The sequence below is a fragment of the Ursus maritimus genome, unplaced genomic scaffold (assembly GCF_017311325.1).
Source record: "Ursus maritimus isolate PB19 unplaced genomic scaffold, ASM1731132v1 scaffold_3, whole genome shotgun sequence".
NCBI lineage: Eukaryota > Metazoa > Chordata > Mammalia > Carnivora > Ursidae > Ursus > Ursus maritimus.
The window spans coordinates 91,014,691-91,028,513 of NW_024425563.1; the positions used below are offsets into that span (position 1 = coordinate 91,014,691).

The 13,823-nt window shown below is 37.5% G+C and overlaps 1 protein-coding gene across 3 annotated transcripts in view; it reads left to right on the forward strand.

Annotated features, from left to right (window-relative positions):
- The window catches only part of SUGCT (succinyl-CoA:glutarate-CoA transferase), a 678,964-nt gene that overhangs the window by 567,660 nt on the left and 97,481 nt on the right, over nt 1-13,823 (forward strand). The window lies entirely within an intron of this gene.

A 13,823-nucleotide genomic window follows, 5' to 3' on the forward strand; every position in this document is an offset into this window, starting at 1 on the left:
CCTTGTCACACTTGTTCGTTACTTTGGTCCCTTGAAGAGTAGAGTGGTTGGCAGTGATTCACATTTAAGTGATGATTTCTTGACCAACAAATGAATGTTAATAAGAAGTATGATGATTTCCATGGCTCCTGAGAACAGTCAAAAACGATTCATTAAATAAATTAGATCAGGTAATGCACCTTAGGCTGAGCACCCAAATCTTTGCCTGATATCTTCAGAGTGTCCAGGAAGAAGAGGACTGTATCCAGTAAGAGAGATGACACATTTCAAACCTCCTGACCTGGGGCACCTGGGTGGCTCAGTTGGTTAAGTGTCTGCCTTTGGCTCAGGTCCTGATCTCAGGGTCCTGGGATCGAGACCTGCTTCCAGCTCCCTGGCTCCCTGCTCAGCGTGGAGTCTGCTTCTCCTTTCCCTCGGTGCCCACCCCTCCCAACCCCTGCTCATGCTCACGTGTCCTCTCTCCCTCTCTCAAATTTAAAAAAAAAATCTTTAAAACCTCCTGATCTGTCCTTAGAACTAATCAAAACTCAGTTTTCCCACTGGAAAATTGGGAAGTTCCTAAGAACAAAGGAATTAATTTGGTTCTTACTATGTGAAGACAGCACACGCAACCACCCTGCTGACCACTTTTGGGAAGGGCTCCTTTCCCAGGGCTGGAGGGGAACAGATGCTTTCTCAAATGCCACCAAAATTTGTAGCAACTGGGTCTGGGATAATTTCATTAAAGGCCCCACTGCCAAGGAGGATGGAGTTAAAGATGTAAGTCTGGACTTCTAGTGTCTTGACTTTCAAGTTCATAAATCACCTTTACATTTCACTGGATTCTGTTGTATTTCCTCTTCCATTTAATAGTTGTTATTTTTCTTATTCCTGGGGCTAATTAATCTTGGGAAAGTTGGAGCACCAAATTGAGTCTGAAAAATGTAGCTTAGAGAAGATACCCAGAGGAATGTTGCACAGTGACATCCAGAGGATGGATGACAACAGAGGACCTCTGTTTCTGTCAATGTGGAGGATTGTGTGACCTGAGAAATCCTGCTGGTACAAAAGTCACTAGAAAACATGCACGCAGAGAAGCATGCTCTGGACCAACACTGGTGAATACCTACCTGCTTAGAACTTGGACTTGATGGGCCTTAACAAATGGGGATAGAAAAGAAATCCTGAAGCATACTCTAGATGGGACATTGGACTTCTGAATAAGAATTGGACATCCCAAAGTCAGCATTCTCAGTGGTGAACTAGGTGAAAAACAAAACAAATTAATTTCAAACCCTTCACTGACTGAAGAGGGGAACAGTTGGGAGTCTAGCCTGTCTTGACTTTGGCTCTTGGAGGAAAGATATAAAGAGAAAATCTCCCATGAACGTCTTCACCACAAACCTACCGTTCTGCATATAAGGCAAGAATTAATTCCACTGGATGACCCAAAATACACAGCATAAAATTTAATTTAATGTTCATGTTGCCCCTGAACACTGACTTGGAAGAAGCAAATGCAAATCATCTTTAGATAAAGCACAACGGCATGATAGACAAATTAAATCGCAGATGAGATGTAGCATAAGAGACGTTCATGATTCTGGTCCATAGATATGAATTCATTAATTAGAATTCACCCAGAGAGACAGAGAGAGCAAATGTAAAGAGATGCAGAGACCTATAGAGTGATCAAGTTCAAAGCATAGCTAATGTATGTCTAATATATATGGAATTGGAGTTCCAGGAGAAACTTGAGAGAATTGGTAGAGGCAATATTTGAATGTGCTTGGCAATTTTTCCAGAGCTTGTGAAGAACTAAGTCCTCAGAGTCATGAAGTACAAAAGACAAAATAGAGTACATAAAAATGGCAAAGCTTTCATAAAAAGCAAGTGAGGCTGAGATTGATGGTAGAAGACCAAAAACACAGAGAGGATGTTTAATCAGTCAGTTTTCCCTACACAGGCATGACCATAGGCTGTAGCTCACTTCTTAAAAGCAACAACGCAGATCACTAGACTGTGAAAGAATATCATCAATGTGCCAACAGAAAAGAACCTTCAGCTTAGGAATGTATGAACAGTATAGACATCATTCAGAATGGGGGCAAAATAAAGTAACTTCTAAGAAGATAACAAAGAGGATTTACTATGAACGGATGATTAAGGAAATTCTAAAGAACGTCTCATAGTAGAGGGAATACAACTGCTGGAGGAAGGTCTATGGTTAAAAAAAAAAGTGAGCGGAAATATGGCAAACATGTAGTAAGCTGAAAACCACTGACTTTGAAAAATGATATTGATAGTGTCTAATTTTTGAATTAAAAAAAGAGAACCCAAATATTGAGCAACAAGAACTTTGAATTGTTGTTCCCAAGCTATCTACTGAGGCACCCACAGCATCCTAGTGAACACGCAGGGGAACCAGAAGTTACTAGAAGTTTCTAGGGAGACACAGCAGCATTTGTTGGACGCAGCATGGAATGCTAGCTCAAGGCAGTTCACGGTTTCAAAATTGAATTCACTATGTTCCTTTCGATTACATCTTATCTGTATGAAACTGAGTTTTCCGATGGAGGTTTCCATGAAAAAAAAAAAAGTGAATACCAAGAGAAAATACATACTTAACGAGAAATAAGGGCGGAAGTACATAATTGTATTCCAAGATTTGAGAAATCGTGTGGTGCCTAACGAGTTTGAGAAAATAATTGTGGTTATTTAAGAATGAAACAAAATTATTATTTCTTCTTTCAATTTACGTCTATTATTTTTTTCAAATTGCTCCTAAGTTATTAGGGTATAAATACATGATAAGTTGTTTGGACCTAATTATTTAATAAACAAAACAAAATTAGTTAATAAACAAAACCAAAGGTTCTTCTTTCTGCCTAGGGGCACTGTGAAGAAATTAGTGGGACGCTATGAACACGGGGAGCAGAGAAAGTTTGGGAACATCCAGAATATAAATTAGCATGGGGATAACTGGATAGCTATTTATCCAATTTCTATTTTATTAATTTGGATGGGCATGTTAAAATTTGTAGACGAAAAGCATAGATGTATATCTTCCAAAGTAGTAAATGTGGGAAAAATTGAATGTGGGAAGACAATCTCAACCAATCTCAAACAAGGCAGGATGAGATTTTTTTTCATAAGAGCAACAAAAAGAAAGCCCTAAATAAGATGCTAGAAATGAATTCAAACGTATTAATAATCCTGATTCGTATAAATGCACTAAATCCTCCAGTTAAAAGACTAGCTAAGTCCTGTAATTTTCTATTTTCAAGAGACACACCTAAAACATAAAACTTAGAAAGGTTGATTATAAAGGCACAAAGTGATACATGAAGACAAAACAAACCAAAATGAAGCTAATGTAGCTTTAGAAATGTTAGTTCAGACTTTAAAACAAAATGCATTACTATAGAAATTACCCCATAATAGTAAAAACTTCAATTCACCGAAAAGATACAATAATTCTAAAATTGTGTAGTTAGTAGTGAACAATTTTAAGACAACAAATTTGAAAAGTTAGTGGAATAGTTAAACTCCTAGAAAATATGCATTATCGAAACTTACTCAAGAAAAAAAAAGAAAATCTAAAATTCCCTATATTGATAAAGAGGATAAATTGATAATGAAAAATCTTCTCACTAACAATAAACAACAGTCCCATAGAGTTTGCAGGTGAGTTTCCACCTGTGAAGGACCCGATATTCCAATCTTACAGAAATGCTTTCAGAAAATAGGAAAAGAAGGTTTACTCTAGCTCACTTTATGACGCAAAGATTACTCTTGTTACTAAGACTCAACAAGAGCAACACAAGAAAGGAAAATTGCAGGCCATTTCCGTTCATGAAATAGATTCAAGAAAATGTTAAAGCATTAGCAGACAAAACTCAAAAATAATTTTTTTCTTGAAATATAAGATTGATTCAATATTAGAACATTAATTCATTCCTCATGTTAACAGATTAATGGAGGAAAATTATGTGATCCTCTTGAATAAATGGATAAAAAGAATTTGATAAAAGCCAATGTCTATGGAAAAAGTTCTCAACAAACGAGGAATAGATTCTTTAGCCTAATACAGTGTGCCTGCAATGCTTTGGTGCAAAAATAATGATGAAACATTAAGTATATTTCCTTTAAAATTGAGAACAAGATAAAAATGTTTTCTGCCAACACTATCAATGTATTGGTAGTCCTAGCCGATGATATAGTATAAGAAAACAAAATAAAAGGTATAAGATTTGGAAAGAAAAACAGAATGATACTTGTTCAGAGATGATATCATTAATTTTATAGAAAGCCAACGGAATCTACAAATGAGTTATTAGTAAGAATGTTTGCCAGATATAATTTTAAAGTAAATTTCATTTCTATATGCTAGCAATAAACAGCAAGTTTTATTTTTTAAAAAAAAGATCCGTTTTACCTTAGCAGCTAAAATGGACTGCTTTTGTAGGGGATAAATCTAATGAAAAATATGCAGAGCCTTTATGAAAAATGCTAACACTTTGTAAAACATATTAAAAATGACTTAAATAATTTGAAATTATTAAAGTAAATGTTTAATGTGTAGTGTGATAATATTGTAATGATGTTATTTCTGCCCAGTAGGGTTTTCTGGAACCTGACAGGCTGACTTTAAAATTTATAGAAGAGTAAAGGGCCAAGAACCCCTGAAGAGAAAAAACAAGGCAGGGGTGTGGTGGGGATCTTGCCAAATGAAACATTAATCCTTATGATGGAAGAGAGGGATTTGGTCAGTGTGGTATTGGCCACAGGGTAGACAAATGTACCCACAGGACAGAACAGGGAGCCCAGGAGCAGCCCTGATGTGTACAGAAATGATCTACAGCAGAGCTGGTATTACTGATTCATGAGGAAAGGAAGGACTGCTCCACATTGTTCTGGGGGGGAAAGCGAAATTGAATCCTTTTTCACATCATACACAAAATTCAATTCCAGTTTTTCCAAAAGCAAAATACAGAAGACCAAAATTTAAAAAATATATATATAAAACTTTATTTTTAAGATAATTATAGATTTTCATGCAGGTATAAGAAATAGTACAGGGATCCCAAGTACCCTTTACCCAGGTCCTCAATGTTAACATCTTGCCAAACTATCTTGCATCGTAACAACCAGGGTAGTAACATTGATGCAGTCAAGATACTGACAGATCCATCACAAAATCCTTCCTGCTGCCCTTTAAAGCTGTACAACTGCCATCTTTCCTGAACCCTCTACCTCGAATCTTTGTCTGTTTCTGGAATTTCATCACTTCAAGAATGCTGTGTAAATGGAATCAATCATACACTATGCAATATTCAGGGATTGGCTTTTTACACTCAGCACAATTGCTTTTTTTTTTTTTTAAGAGTCATTTATTTTTTTTTAGAGAGAGAGAGAGAGTGAGCATGAGCTGGGGAAGTGGCAGAGAGAGAGAGAAAGGGAGAAGCAGGCTCCCCAGTGAGCAGGGAGCCCGACACGGGACTCAATCCCAGAACCCTGAGATCATGACCTAAGCCGCAGGCAGACACTTAACGGACTGAGCCACCCAGGTGCCCCTCAGCACAATTCCATCAAGATTCGTCCAGGCTGTTATGTGAATCAGTAGCTTGTTCCTTTTTATTGCCTAGGTGTATTCCATACTATGGCTGTCCTGCAGTTGGCTTCATGACCCACTGGTTGAAGGACATCTGAGTTGCTCTCCATGTTGGGCTATTACAAATAAAGATGCTATGAACATTCATGTGCAGATTTTTGTATGAACATAACTTTTCATTTATCTGGGATAAAGGCTCAGGAGTGCAGTGGCTGGGTTGTATGCAACTGTAAGTTTGGTGTTTTGTTTTTTCTTTTCTTTTTTTTTTTTTTTAAGAAACTGCCAAAGTGTTTTCTAAAGTGGCTGTACCATTTGACATTCTACCCAGAAACGTGTGAGTGAGCTCTTTTCTGTTCGCTAATATTTGGTGTCTCTTTTTAAAACTTTCGCCATTGGTATTGTGCCCTTATGCTTTTAGTTTACATCTCTTTCACGGTTAATGATATCGAGCATTTTCTCATGTGCTTATTTGCCATCTGTATATCTTCTTTGGTGAAATGTCTGTTTATGCCTTTGCCTATTTTCTAATTGGATTTTTTTTTTTTTTTACTGTTATGAGAGTGATACACACACACACACACACACACACACACACACACACGATACTAGTCCTTTGTCAGATACATTGCTTGCAAATATTTCTCCCATTTTGTAGCTTTTTTTTCCATCCCTCTAACATGATCTTTGCTGAACAATATTGAAGATTTTTCCTAAGTTTTTTAGAGCTTTAAATTCTACATTGAAGTCCATGATCCATTTAAGTTAATTTTTATATAAGGATTGAGATTTTAGGTTGAGATTTTTCTTTTTTCTTCTGATTGTTCCAGTACCATTTGTTTAAGAGGCTGTCCTTCCTTCGTTGCATTTGCACCTTTTCCAGGATTATTTGGGCATATTTTGTGTGGATATATTTCTGAGTTCCTTATTGTATTCCATTACTGTACTCTCTAAGTACTATATGATATATAGCATCTATCTTGTATACCTTAATATCAGGTAGACTGATTCTCTTTCATTTTATTCTTATTTTCAAGATTGTTTATTCTAAGGTCTATGTCTTTCCATATAAATTTTAATATAAGCTTTTTTACATCTACAAAAAAAACTCTGCTGGGATTTTGGTAAGAACTGCATTAAACCCATAGATAAATTTGGGGAGAATTGGCATCTTTAGTATGTTGAGTCTTCAAATCGGAGAACATTGTGCAGTTCTCCATTTATTTAGGTGGCCTTTGATTTCTCTCATCAGCATTTTGTAATTTCCATCATCCAGAGTCTATACCTGTTTTATTAAGTTGGTATCTAAGCATTTCATTTATTTTTAGCAATTGTTAATAGCATTGTGTTTTTCATTTTGGTTTCCTCATGTTTGTTATTGGCAGAAACACAGAAATGTGTTTGGTTTGTGTGTGTTGATCTTGCGTCCTGGGACCTCATTTATTAATTCCAAAAGTATTTTTGTATATTCGTTGGGATTTCTATGTGGACCATCATGGCATCTGTGTGATTTCTTCCTTTTATTATATTTCTTTTTATATTTCTCTCTTGTACATTTACTTGTTTATTCTTTTTCCCCTTACAATCTGCATGCCTTAAGCAGAGTATGCCTTTTTTCTGGATTTATTTTCATGGCTAGAACTTCTAGGAATATGTTGAATGAGAGTGGTGACAGCAGACATCCTTGCCTTGTTCTCAGTATTAGAGCAAAAGCTTTCAGTTTCTTACCATTAAATATGATGTTATCTTTAGGGGTTCTGTAGACAGTCTTAATCAAGCTAAGGTAGTTCCTCTCAACCCTTGACTTGCTGTGAGCTTTTATTATAAATAGGCCCATGTTTTAAAAATTTAATTGGAAAATTTAGGAGACTATCTGTGTCATCTAGAGTAGGGAATAATTTTTTAAATATGTCATAAAAGATACAGAACATAAAGGGAAAATTCAATAAATTTCAGAATGCTGAAATGAAAAACTTCTGTTCATCAGAACACCACAAAATGAGTGAGAAATAAAGCCATAATATTTTCAATTTATATTCCAGTGAAGGATTCATAACCAGAATACATAAAGAACTCATGAACCAGTAAGAAAAGATAATTAAGCAAATAGAAGAAATGCAAATGACTTGAACAAACATTTCATTGAAGGGGAAATAAAAAGCAGGGAAAATATATTCAATCTCATTAGTAATCAAGGAAATGCAAGTTAAAGCTTCAGTAAGATAACCATCACAAAGTGATTAGATTGGAAAACCCTTAAAAACTCTGATAATATCAAGTTTTGCTACCGTTGTAAAATAACTGAAAATAATATTCACTACTGATAGGAATGCTATTACCTAATATTAAAGATACACGTACCTGGTGTCTAAGTATGTGCCCTAGAGTCATTGTTGCATGAAGAGACGTTTAGTATGACAGCAGTGTTTATTGTAGTAAAATAACTGTGGAAACAATGTAAGAGCAGAGTGAATTAATAAATTATGATATATCTATATAACGGCATAATTTACATTAGTGGCCGTAACTGGCCCATGGCCACATACTTCAAAATGGAGAAGTCTCAAAAACAATGTGAAAGAGAAAAAGCAAATCAGAGAAGAATACATACACATGATTTCATTGATATAAATCTTATAAATGGGTGAAAACAGGCACTGAATTCTTAGAGATATAAACATATAGGATACAAGGATGAGAAACAGGAAGGAAATAATAAAAAAATTCCAGGAGAGTGATTATTTGGAGATAGAAGAGTGCGAAATTGGGGCAGTCTTGGGGCTGTGAACACTTGGGTAATGTTCTTAAGTTTTTGTGTGTCCTCATTAAACTATACATACATGTTAGAATAGCTCTTTGAAGGACTGATTTTCGTGATTTTTTGTTAGAAAAAGGAGGGAAAAGCCTGTGTCATGTGCATTAGCTCCAGAGTAAGTTTAGTTATAGCAATTGTTTCAAAACAAATAAGAAAAACAAAATGTCAGCACTTAAATCTGCTCTCCATGATCTAAATAAAGTTAGGATTTTACTTGTTCATTTTTTTTTCATGAATTATGTGTTATCTTTGCATTTTCTTTTGTTTTTGGGAGAGTTGAATTGACTTTTATCATATTAGTTGTATGTTAGGCTTTCCGTTATGTAAGTGTTCCAATATGAGTCCACAGCTGTTCTCCTATCAAGCTACAAGAATGACTGAGTGATAAAGGACAATGCAATAAATGAGATCACTGGAATGCTTTGTTGCTTTCTAAGATATTATTGCATGTTTTGGAAATGGTTTTCTGAGTTTTCCCAGTGAGGATGAATGCTATGATTATTTTCTTCAAGTGTGGTAGATGCACTTCACACGTATAGTGCACGTGCCCATTGTTTCCTCTGAATTCCTGAGTCCCCCTTTCTGGCTTTTCTTTGCTCTTAATGACCATGGTCCTCACGGAGCTTCTCAGCTTGGCCTCTGCAATGTTTTCAGATGTGTGCACTTTATCTAGGGCAGATTCCAGATACTTGGAAAGCTTTAGGAAACTGAGGGACTTGCAGCAAGTCAACACTGGAACTTGATAACTAAGTTCCTACAAACGAATATATTTTGGGAAGCCAGTAAAACATTTTTGTGTCTAGAGAAATCTAGGGATTTATTAAAAGCTTAAAAGAGACAACACCCTCCAATCCTGCCTCCCCCCCATTAAGTAATGAAACCAAAAGGAACCACTTGCTATGTAGTTAATTCAATTTAATTAAATAATTAAATAAATGAATAAATAAATGCAGTTAAATAAACCCAATGAAATATTATTTAGCATCTATCGGGTAGTGCCAGATAATATTCAAGGCCCTGGGGATAGAGCAGAGAACTAAACAGATATTTTTAAGTCCAGTGGATCCCATTTAATTCAAAACTCTCCCTTATAGGACTGTAAACTTCAAGGTCAATGTCAAGGACCTTGCTTGTTCTGTGACCTAGTTTTGCCCTAGCACTTAATAATGCCTGGCACATATATGCATTTAATGCTTATTATTGATTGTTAATCATTATTGTTCATATGTTTAATATATGTTTGTCACAAGAATGAATGTACCCTAAAGCCCTACAGCTTACCCTTGGTGGAGCCAGAATGTGAACCCAGTCTACTGATAATGATAATTAGTTGCCATTAATTTTGAGTTTACTCTGTCCAAGGCACTGTGCTCACTGTTTTATATACTTAATCCTTACAAACTCCTTAGAAGGAGGTATTATTGCTACTTTTTACTGAGGAGGGTTCTGAGCCTCAGAGTACTTAAGTGCCTTGCCCAAGGTCACCTGCTGGGTCTGTCCCCTTCAAACTCTGAGCTAGGCTAGGGCCAAAATCCCTCCTCTTTTCACAGCCTTTGTATCTGTGGTAGCCTTGGCTCCCTACAAGGGAGCAGTTCAGTTTATTAACTAATTGGGCTACATGATGCCAAGCAATCCGTTTGGCTGATTTTCTTTCCCCAGTGAATTGACTAATTTGTTTTACAGAATTGACCACATCAGCTAGTTATTTTAATGGTAAATCAAATTATGCTTGACTTTTTTTTTTCTTTTACTGAGTCCCCAACTGGCTAAGAGGTTAGGGTCAGACACACCTTAATTATAATCTGAAGTCAACCATTTATTAACTGTGAACCTTGGGCAAGTTCTCAACCTCTTTAGGCTTCCATCACCTTATCAGTAGAAATGCAGATGCGGTAATTCCTATGTAGTTAATGAGAGGACTGGATGGAGACAACTCTTTCCCTTCTAACACAATGCCTAACCCTTAAGGAGTTTTGTTGGGCAATAACTGCTGGTATTATATTTATCCTTGCAATTGCTAACCTAATGTTTTATTTCGATACTATCTTTGTGCTATGCCTTTTACTGAACTCCTTGACCTACAAGGTTGACAAAGTTCCTTACTTGTTACTTACTGGATTTTGCTCCTTCATGTGGAGCTTAAACTGCTGTAAAAATTGGCTCAGGTCTCTTATTCCCAACCCTCCCTTCTAATTACAGGCACTTTGAATGCAAGTTCATTCATCTTTTTACTGCCAGCCCCTTCCTATCGTCTAGTATATAGGTGCTCTATGATGTCTGACTGTGGAATAAATAGGTCGTGTCTCTATTCATAGTTATGGATAGGTCAGTTCTCTGTTGTGCAACATGGTTAATGTCATTGGTGGTATTATATTGATTTTTAATACGGACTGTACACATACCATTTGTTTATGTCACTTAATGCTGGCAGCCTGTCTCTTTTCCTTTGTATATGCTTTGCTACTTCTACTCTTGATCCAGAGCTCTTGCTTTCCTTAGAGATTTGTACCACCTATAGAGTGGGTATCGATTTTTTATTTTTTACCTTTCTTTTCTTGTTAGTGCTGTATTACACACTTGGTCTGCCATTCCTGCCATAGGACTTTATCAAAAGACTTTCCTACTTTCACTTAAACTTTTATTTCCCACATCACTTTAAGGTATACATTTTTCTCTTCTCCCCACCCCCCCCATCATTAATACATTACCATTTGACTCTGTCATTAGGCTGTCAATCTGTGAAACTCTTGAAGAAGAAAGAAAGACCTTATTTTAAATCGGCCTGATACTTGCTAAAGAGGTTGGTGCACTCTCTACAGTTCTATTCTTGTCAGGAATAGGCTTTTGAAATTATAAGGAGAAGAAATGAAATTTAGAAGAGCTACCCCAGCATAAGAGATCTAAGGAGAATAAGATGAGGAAAAGAAGGACAAAATCCACTACAAAGTTCTAGGGAAGGTTCCTTGCCTCATTTAAAAATAACTAAATGTGTACCCCAAACGCCTCGAACGGCCAGACTGAGGGGTTCCAGGCATGACATTGCCTTAAGAGAAAATGGTATGGGAGGTCCCTAGAGCTGAGGGCCCCGTTCCATTGTTAGGGGTCAGAGAGTGAAACACTTTCAATCTGAATTTCTAGGTTAAGGTAACAGAGCTTGGGGTGTTGAGCCCGGGTGAGAAAAGGAACGGGGAACATTTAGTAACTATTCCCCAGAAAATGCTATACAAATGTTGGTGAGCGCCAGGTCCTCCGTTTCCAATGAAGTTCGGGTGAGACAATACGCTTGAAGTGCAGCAGGAGAGATTTATGCTAAAATTCAGACAGACTGCCTGGGTTCTGAGATTCTCGAATATGTTACTAAGCAGAGCAGGACTCGGCCCACAAACAAGGCTGGAGAGTTTTCCAAGATTCCGAGTCATTAGGCAGGGTTTCCAGGGACAGCAGAGCTACGGCTGCAATTGTTCCCCAAGATAATCTGACCTGATTCACGAAGAAAGCCTATGGAATTGTATTGACTTCAGATTTTACGTAAAAAGGTGGGTGGTGACCAAGCAGGGGAATAAGTCCGGGCTTTCTGAAGATGGGGGCGCAGGCCAGCCCATTTATTTCGTGATTGTACAAATGCTATAGCAAATGAAAAACTGCAGTGAACTTCCTGTGCCAAGCATGAGAACAATTTATATTTCTGCTTGAAACTGAATGATTTTCGATGCAAGGGAAGTGGGGAGGCTAGATTAAAAAGTTTCATATTGGGAAGATCATATACAGACAGTAATGAGGGTAGGGCCGAAGGAAGTACGTTCTGTAAGCTGCTTCCCTGAAAAACTTCAATCAGCTGCGAGCTTTTGCTTCACAAAACTTTGACATATGTCCCTTGACCTTTACCAACTACCCTTTCACGTTTGACACTTAACGTTTCCTCCACGATTAAAATTCAGCGTTAATTAATTTCAACAGTATCAGTTAAGTTATATTTAGCTAAGAACACTCACTTTTGTCTTTTGTGAGTAGCACTGCAGTGTTATTACAAAGAGGTAGTCAGGAGGGCAACAGATACGAGAAGAGAAGAATGATTCAGTGTGCAGATAATTGTTTCGAGTGAAATTTAGCTTGGTATTTTTGTTCCTGTCCTCAGTAGAACTGAGATTTAGCACCTCGCCTTGGCATTTAGCCCCCACCCCCACATAGGAGGAGGCTGTGCTGGGCGGGTGCTGAGAACGAGCCACACCAGAGTTAAATTATAGCTCAGTTCTAACACTGGCAAGAATTTTCTCTGGCCAGCTCTTGGGTGCAAAGCTGGTGATTCCAAAAGAGAGGCAAGGCATCCCTAGAAAGGATCTCCATATGGTGTGGCATCACCCTCGCTGAGGGGGGTTGACATGGTTGTTTAAAGAGCGTCACCCCAAAGGTGGTGACCGTTCCCAAAGAAAACAGTGGTGCCCCGGAATATTGAGACGAAGCAGGGTTATATTTCTAACCTTAAAATGTCACCTGGGAGGTGGTCTTATTGGCTTATTCCATAACGTGACCAGAAAGCTCACTGGAAATGGATAGAGCCCAAGAAATTTGACCTCTTTCCCTGGGTTTTCCAAGTGAGAATATATTTTTATTAGTTTATATATTCCATGCTCTTTTAACTCTGTGTGAAAAGACTAGGGTAAGGGTATGGATATGCAAATCTGGTTTTTACCCGAAGCTCAAAATGCTGTAGAATCATTACAGCTGCTGCTCTTTGGGACATCAGCATGGAATCCTGGTCCATAAGTTTAGTGTGCCACTGAAACACTTCTGCCCTCTGGGTCCCTGTGCAGAACAGGAAGAGGGAAGCTCTCCATTTGGTAGGCAGTACAGGTGAAGTAAAGTCATATATATGTTGCCCATATATGTCTCACTGAACATTTAATAATAGTAATAGTAAATTGAATTTTGACTTCTTTGAGGCAGTATACCCAGGTAGCCTCCAGTTGTTAAAAAACAAAGGAAAACAACTTTGTAGCATTTTCATTTGTCTTTGACCAAATGTTTTGCCTTCCATAATTCAAATTTTAGGTTCTAGAATCTAGTTCCATGCCCTCGTCTCATCTTCTACCTATAGTTGGAGGACTCTTAATCCTTGGCAGATTGTGTGTTCCTACCAACCCCATGGGAAAAATGAAAAATGAACGGATTTAGGTATCTCTGTTCCAGTAGTGAAACAATTCAACATCAAGTCACATTTCTGTTACTCAGGTCCTGATAGAATGTCCTTGTCCTAGTAACTGGTCTTCAGTCAACCCTGAGGTCAAGTCTACTTTGTGCTCTTGATGGGACACCAAATACCTTGGTCCCAGTGCATGGGAACCTAAGCAGCCCTCTCGGATGGGGTCTCTGTTGTTGTTGTTTCTTTCTTCAGTTTTCTCCTTGCCAGCTCCCCACCGA